An 8,634-nucleotide genomic window follows, 5' to 3' on the forward strand; every position below is an offset into this window, starting at 1 on the left:
ACTATCAGGAGGGTCCCGTTGTTTATCTTCTCCCAGATTAGCAGGCCCCTCCCAGCTCCTCAGGAACAAATAGGGTGACCAGACGTCCCGATTAAATCGGGACTGTCCTGATTTCAAGGAGTTTGTCCCGCATCCCGACCAGAGTACGTCCAGAACGCCATTTGTCCCGATATTTTGTTTCCTGGTCTTCGGCGTCAATTTGGCGGAGAGTCCTTCAGTCGCGGACGGTCTTTGGTGGTATTTCGGCAGTGGGTGCTTCTGTCTTTGGCGGCAAGGTTTATTACCCGCTGCCGAAATACAGCCTAAGACCGTCCGACTGAAAGGCTCTCCGCCGAATTGCCGCCGAACTTCCGGACGGGTGAGTGTTTTTAAAAAAAAACAAAACAAAAAACCCACGCCCCCCGCCCCCTGCGGTGGTCCCAATATTTTCCCCCTTAACATCTGGTCACCCTAGTAACAAAGGAGTAGAAGACTTTGTTTTTTCAGCCCTGCTTGCAGACTGGGGCTCCAGCTGAGCTGTACTTTGTGATGAGGATTCACTGTAGAGAGGTCTGTCTGGTCCACTATCCTGACTGGAATGCTCATTTTCAGCTAAAGCAACAGTTTCTGACAAAGCACTTTTCAATGAGTCTGTCATCACTCTGTTGTTTCCCTTGTCATCACTAATCTCCAGGCTCTTCAAGTGAGGTATTTCATCTGTTCTCTGTGTTGGCAGGACCCAATTATTTAAATTTACCCCTCTCTACATTGCTGTCGTGTGCCTTTTGAAGAACAACTCCTCTTCTGATAAACAGGTTTTATTCTTCTGTTGAGATCCATCTGAAAATGCACTGGAATTAGCATGGTGACTTCTGGCCTGATCTGTAGTTTTTTCTTTGGACTGAAGAGAAATAAAACTGTGACATAAGAAACCTTACTGCAGCACCATGTCAAAATATGTACAGACTAGGGCCAAATACTGCAATGCAAATACGTGCACACAATTGTCATCAACTTCAGTGGGAGTTACATATCTGTATGGACTGCAGGGGGTGAACTAATGGTAGAGTTCAGCATTGTGACGTGAAAGACCTAAATTTGAGTCTTTGTCTCTTGTGGGAGTGGTGCAGACAGCACATCAAATCTATGTGGCAATGGGAGGGCCTTGTGTTGCTAAATGGAAAACCCTCCTAGAGGCTAGACTCCCTCATTTTACTTCTTGTCTATCACTACATCAAATGTCAGCTCCTGTTCCTCATCTGCTGGCTTCTACATAATCTTCCCCCCAACCAGAATAGTTGTTTTCATTTCCTTCTGCTTCCCATGTCATTTCCTACACTTTCCCCAAATCCCCTTGCCTTTCTTTCCTCTTAGTCATGGAGTTTAAGACCAGAAGGCCTCCTGTGCAACCTCCTGTAGATCACAGGCCACCAATATCTCCCAGAACCTGCATGGTAAACCCAACAACTGAAATTAGACTAAATTGTTACAGCCCACAGGAGACTGAACTATTATGTGCCACAGATAGAGCCTGGCAGACATGCCAACTCTTGCGAATTGATCTTGAGAGACACGACTTCTAAGTAAAACTAAGTTTGACTCATGATCTTGTGATAGAACTCTCAAATGTCAGGATTAGGGCTGTCAAACGATTAAAATAATTGATTAATTGCAGTTTTAAACAATAATAGAATATCAATTTACACTTATCAATATTTGTGGATTTTTTTCTACATTTTCAAATATACTGATTTCAATTACAACACAATACAAAGTGTAGAGTGCTCACTTTATATTATTATTTTTTATTATTTTGTGCTTTCTCCTCTTTCACATCTCCTTTCCATACTCACTGGTATTAATCCTGTTAATCCCTCCTTGTATGGAAGAACACAATGATGTCAATTTTCCCACACAAGGTGGGAGGGAAGAAAAAGATACTGAGGAAACGCCCTACCCAAGGACCTGTTGGAAAACTCCCTTCACTACATAGGATGGGGGAGATCAAAGGAACCGCAGCTGATGACCTCACTCCCTGCACACACTTTTTGGGCTCCCATCATTCCCCGACATAATCAGATGGAGCATGTCTTCATTTGAAACCTTACTGACATACATTTTAAGTAGAGCTCTACTTGTAAGTCTATGGCTGGACAATTGGGTTGATGTTTTTCACTGATTCTTACCCTCCAAGTAAAAGCCTCTATATTTCCCAAGGCAGCTCGACTTTCATCCTCAAGTGTTGCCTGACATCCAACAGGCTGCTTCAGCCTTCGAGCAAGGCGATGCTCCATATGATGCTAGAAACATGGGTAAGAGATGAATTAGCAAACTTTATTTTTCAGCTATTCCAAGTAATCTGAAAACGAGGGAAGTTGGCACATACCTTTAAATGGGACTTCACTTGTACGTCAGTTTCTCCACTTATTTTTGTACCGGGTACATGCCAATGCTAATATTGTCTCTAGATATCAAACAAAAATTAAGGGGTTCCTTAACAGTACATTTACACTTTAATCCAGAAAGTTTTTTTGTTGTTTTTTAAGAAAAAATTTGAAATGGTATATCCAAAACCCACACCAAAATACCAGCTAAAACCAAAAAAATAATCAATGAGTTAAATTCAACTGCTAGTTCAAGCCTCCTTCTGAAGAGTCACAATGTAAAGGTACTTTCTGAAGATTTGTAATAAGGTATCAGCTTTGACAAATGATTTTAAAATCATGATAATTGAGCCATTCTTGAGAAACCCATTTCTCAGATAGGTACCTCTAGCAGTCCTGTATATTCTTAATAACTAACACATATTAAGGGCCAAATCCTTATTGCCTTACTTACATAAATAGTTCCACTGAAGTCAATATAAAGACTAGCATGAATAAGTGAACTACAGTATGGTTCACACTTCCTCTGGGGCTCACAATCCCCAGACTAGGAACTCTCCATCTACAGTAATGGAAATATTTACATGAGTAAAGCAAGCAAGACTGGGCCCTAACTATACTTTCTATTGCTTAATTGTGTTATTAGTTAGTACATTGAAATTCTAATGTTTTAAATTGAGCAAGGAAGAAAACATGTTCTTGCACTTAAAATGTTGTCATTGTCTTTATTTGCTATTTTTCAGAAATACTTTAGATTTGTTTCCATAACTCAAGAAGTTAACTCACCCCAGCCCACTTAGAGCTGACAGCTTTGTACAGAGATTGCTGGGAACATGAAATCTGTGGGGAGAAGAACAATTCCTGAAGGGTTTTGGATGAAGTCTGGCTGTTCAAATTACTGTGCTGCTGAAAATACAGAGAAACTTTTTATTAGAAATTTAAAATTTTTCTCCAGATTTAAATTTTAGGGACATGATTTGGCTCATTGAGTTTGAATAAACTGTTACTATGAACCTTCCACTAAAGTAATTTCAGAGTATAACACAATTTGTCTTTACAGTTTGTAAAGTATCAAAATGTGAAGTATATACTAAAGCATCATGCATTTATGGACAGCAGGCAGGGGTTAAACTGATGGAGAAAAAGTAGAGGTACTCTTCAAAGCTCTATCTTCAACCACACTCTACCTACCAGAGATACTACAGTGTGATACCACAATGAAACAAGTTGAAAAGTGAGTGATTGTTTAACCTGAGTGTTATATAATCTTTCTCGTTTATTTGTAAAGGAAAGCAGCTTTGTAATGTCTGATTACATATATCAGGGATGGCCAAACTTACTGACCCGCTGAGCTGCATATGACCATCTTCAGAAGTTAGAGAGCTTGGCACACTTGCTGGAGCTCAGGGTTTCAGCCCTGCGGGGCACACTTTCTGGGGCTTGAGGATTCAGCCCTGCTCCTGCTGAAGCCTGAAGCTCCAGCAGGTGCCTCCCGCAGGGCTGAAGGCCCAAGACTCCCCCCATGAGGCAGAAGCCCCTAGCCCTGCCACAGGGAAGAAGCCTTGAGACCCCACCCCCACCACTTTGGTAGGTAGAAAATGGAAGGAGAAGAGGGGGCTCTGAGAGCCACACTTTAACTGTAAAAGAGCCACTTGTGGTTCACAAACTGCCATTTGGCCACTCCTGACATATATGATGGGGGTATAGAAACCCCCCAAGGCCCAGAATGTGATTAATGACAGCCTGTGTGCTCAATCAGCTACACCTGCAGGAGATGTCAAGCTTGGAGGGAGGAATTAAAAGGGCTGAACAGGAGTCAGCTGGTGGCTGGTCAGGAAGAAGAGCAGATGGCTGGCGGGCGCTCGCTCTCTCTGAGAGACCGGGAGCTGAGCTGGATACTAGCAGACAGAATCTCCCTGAAGGAAAGGTAAGCCTGCAACAGGGAGCACCAGGCAGTTGTAATGCAAAACTGGGTTCTCTGTGCTGGCAGAGAGGCCTTCAGGGAGCAGGAAGATTTCTGCAGGTTCAGTGACCCTCCTGTGAGGGAAGTGAATGGCTGAATGTGCCAAGGAGCTTGGCAGTGAGCCTGGAGAAGAAGTTCAGACAGAGTGATGCCAATACACAGTGAGCCCGGGAAGAGACTGTGGGAAAGGCCTAAGCAAGGTAGGAAGCGTAGTGGTCCAGGGAGGCAGCAATGGGTCTGTGCAGACAAGCCTTAACACCCTATTCAAGGGTCCCTGGACCAGAACCCAAAGGTGAGGAAGGGGAGGGATCATATGGGTATGTTTACACTACAGCTGGGCGTGAGCTTCCTAGCCCAGATCAGCAGACTCAGAGTAGCATGTGTGGGGCTCAAATCAGAGCACCAAAAGTAGCAGAGTGGACGTTCGGGCTTAGCCCCTCTAGCCTAGGGGGTTGGTCGGCTTGACTCCCCAAACTGCAGTCTCCATAGTGCTATTTTTATCACACAAGCTTGAGCCCCATGTACATTAGTGCGAGTTTGCCTACCCGGGCTGGGACGCTCACTCCCAGTTGCAGTGTGTATATATACCCAAAGTGACCTGGCCAGTGAGGCACAAGAAAAAGCAGACCGCCACAGGGGGCACCAACAGAGGTGAGTTTTTGTTCTTACTCCAACTTTGAGTACAGTACAAAGTCACCTCAGGCCACTAGTCAGCAAAGGCTTCATTGTCCTAAATGAGCTCTGTATCTGCAGACATTAGTCTGCTCTAAGAGGGGAACAGTGATGTAAACCAGAATTTAGCCTTATGACCATGGGCAGCACGTGACTCCTGCATTTAGGGAGGCTGGACATGAGTGCTGGAAGCTCTCTAGAAGTGGGGGGGGGGGGGGAGAAAGGAATTGGCGCTTGGATTATGGCCCCACCCCCTACCCTAAGGCTCTGCCCATGCTTCACCCCCCCCCCCCCCGTCCACCCCAGGCCCGCCACTCATGCCTCTCTGCCCTCTCCCCAAGTACCCCCTCCCTTGAGGACCTCCTTGCCCGCCACTTGCACCTCTCTGCCCCTTCTGCCAAGGCCTCCCACATGCCCACCACTTCTCTGAATTTAAAGTGAAAAGCAGTGTCCCTGGTTACTGAGACCTCATTAAACCAGCACACTGAGACTCTATATTGAAGTACATACAGTCACAAGTGATGCTTGTAGTTATTGCTTGAGAATCCTCTGGCACTGGCCAGACTTCTATTCCAGAATGCACTGGGCTCAGGGTAGAATATAGTCCTATATTAGGACACAGACTAACTGGAAACAGTACCTTTTCTACTTGTTCCAAAATCCTTGTCAAAAACCCATCCCAAGATATTGTATACTGTATCAATGGAGAAGACATCTCCCAATTTAAGCTCTTAAATTGGCCTATTTGAGCATTTACACAAGCACATACACAAATTAGGTAATTAGCTATTTGTCTGCTCATATCACAAGCAGCTCACCTTGATACTGAATATTTTTAAATATTAAAATAAAATATGATCTTGGAATTACCAACAATCAAAAATGTACAGAAGTATAAGAAACAAAAACGTTTCTGATTTTAAAACAATACCTTTTTAATTCTTCCAGACCATTTGTAATTTCTGCTAATCAGGCCATTCCAGCACTTTTGAAAAACATGTGTTTTGATTTCTCTCCCTCCAGAGAAGTCTGCTGTATAAAGTCTCGGAATAGACTCCATATGCTGAACTGTCCTTCAGCCAGTATCTTTCAATGAGAAGTAAAGAGGTCACATGAGTTCATTAACCTATTAGAATCTCTGTCAATATTTACAAAACATGCACATTAATTACAAATATTTAGTCACGTGTTTTGGGATATATGTGACAACTTGCAGTGTGTGTGTTTGTTGGAAAAATATTTTTTAAAAAGTGCATTTAGTATTTGTAAAATGTGTTAACAGGCTTACTCAATGTGGTACTTGCCCTGAGGAACTACATTCAACCCAATCCTGTAAACAACCTCATTCACTACATGATCCTAGTTCATTTGCCTAGCACCATCCATCCTGAGCACTGTATGAGGCAGAAATCCTTGTGGTGGGGAAAAGTATGTGATCATATAGTTAGAGTATCACAGTGTACGTGCACAAGAGGGCAACCTTCATTCTGGCATTTCCTCACTTTTGAGTGATTGACTTTGCAACCTTAGAACTAGATTATAAATTTTTTTTGGTATGTGAGATTATATGGGCTATTATAAGGAAAGATATAGGATGGGTGGGAAGATGCAAACAAAACCATGGTGTATATCAGTAGTTTAGCTAAAAACTTGTAATACTCGTGACAATATTCATTGGAGGGGGAAAAAAAAAGTAAAACTGATACTACAACATCTTGAAGCAGCTACAGAGGCCATGTACTTAGCCCACTGATGAAAATCTGATGTGTTATAATAGCAAAGGGGAACACCTTTTCCAGGTCAAGGGACCAACAATCTTCCAATTAGTAGAGATCAAACAGCTCCCTATGCTATAGATTGTATCTCACTAGATGAAAATGTTTTTACGTTCTTATTTTCCTTACAAGAAATGATAAAATGTATTACTGACAAAGATACTTATTTAATTTAAACTTAAGTCTACTCTTAAAAGTGAGTCTACATAAGATGTATCATAGAGTTTGTCTCTCAATGATATCATAAGAGATACTTGGATTATGAGAAAAATATCTATTCTGAATGATACTCTGTAAACTCACAGTGAAAGTCATGTTGAACTCTATTTCTGGTAATTATCAGTGACAGAGGCTGCAGACAATTATGCCCTCAGACACCTGCACAACCCTATTAGTCTCCAATAAAGTGATGCAGTTATAATTTGGCCTGCTGTCTCTGCCATACCTTCTAATGCTGTGACCTTATTGGCTCTCACAACCCAGGCAGCTTGGGATCCAACCCAGATGAGAGAGAGAGAGATCCAAATGTCAGAAATCTGGGGAATAGGACAAATTTATGTATCAAGCACTTGAAATCACACATGCTGCCAACATGCATGTTGATACTATGGTGATGTGCAGCACCAGCATATAACCTCTAAGGTATATGGGGGTTGGAGGAAGCCCTCTGAGTTTTACAAAGACTGTCTGAGCCAAACAGTGATTGGATTTAGACTGTCACGTCACCTGTTTTGGGGTCATTCCTCACTCACTCTGGGCGCTGGTACACAGTGGATGCAGTCTGTTGTTTCTGTCATCTTCATTAAATCTCTTAACATGCTTACCAGTGCCTCAGCCAAAATAGATACTCCCTAGAGCTGTTCTTATGGGGCTTATGGAGCATGTTGGTGAGTGTGAGAGACTCAATTTTCAAACTGAAAAACTGACAGCTAGGACAGTCTATTTTGGTGCAGTCAGGGAAGCTAGCACAGGAGCATTTATAATGGTGGGATGAGCAGTGTAAAGAGTCCCTGTGCAGCCATGTAACACCCAGACCTCCCTTCACCACAAATCCTCTCCCATTTCAAAATAAATCTGGACCCATGATATACAGAAAAGGAATATGTTAGAATGATAGGAAACAGTATCTATGCTTCAATCTTTTGTCCCATCCCAACATCATTGAATTTTCAGCTCTGTAGCTGGAGGCCCGGCTTTTAAGATTCTGGAGCAATGCAGATTGATTGTCCTCGTTCCTTCTGAGTTTTGTGCTATATTGTGCATTTGTCTTTTGCTCATTTTCTACTCTAATCTCCTCTCATACTCCCTTCTTCCATCCCTAATTCTCACCCTTATAATATTTAGTTAACCTTTATACATTACATGCTGTACAAACATTTCCTCCTCACTCTCTCTGCTGCTCCTATTCTCACAGTCATTTGGTTTCAGGCCTGGTCTACACTTGACATTTAGATTGACGTAGTTACATGGCTCAGAGGTGTACAAATCTCACACCCCTTAGTGCTGTAGCTATGCCAAACTCACTCCCACTGCAGACACAGCTAGGTTGAGAAAAGAATGGTTCTGTTGACCTAGTGACCATGACTGGGAGGAAGTATCTATGCTATGGTACTGCACTGGTGTAGCTGTGCCCCTGTAGTGCAGTGATAGCCCCAGTCCTTTCCTCAGCAGGCTTCCTATTGTTTCCTGTCTCTCCAAATGCTAATGTGAGAAACCTGGGCACAATCACTGCCTGACTGTGGTGGTGATGCAGCTGAGTTCCTACAGGCTTGCCTCCAACACTACTACTGCCTGAAATCAGAGTAAGTCTCTGTGAATTTGACTACTAGGGGGTGGGAGGGGAGTAGTAACACGTGACAAT

At 42.9% G+C, this 8,634-nt stretch overlaps 1 protein-coding gene across 3 annotated transcripts in view; it reads left to right on the forward strand.

Annotated features, from left to right (window-relative positions):
- The first annotated feature begins 4,189 nt into the window (after positions 1–4,189).
- The window catches only part of TRAPPC11 (trafficking protein particle complex subunit 11), a 57,330-nt gene continuing 52,885 nt past the window's right edge, over positions 4,190–8,634 (forward strand). Inside the window, exons 1-2 of one of the 3 annotated variants that reach the window (XM_039539585.1) lie at positions 4,200–4,290; positions 6,022–6,110. The gene's annotated coding sequence lies outside the window, so the exon portion shown is untranslated. Of the gene's footprint in view, positions 4,291–6,021; positions 6,111–8,634 lie in introns of all 3 variants that reach the window. The other 2 variants (XM_039539588.1, XM_039539587.1) reach the window with 2 other exon arrangements.

The sequence above is a fragment of the Mauremys reevesii genome, linkage group 5 (assembly GCF_016161935.1).
Source record: "Mauremys reevesii isolate NIE-2019 linkage group 5, ASM1616193v1, whole genome shotgun sequence".
Lineage (NCBI taxonomy): Eukaryota > Metazoa > Chordata > Testudines > Geoemydidae > Mauremys > Mauremys reevesii.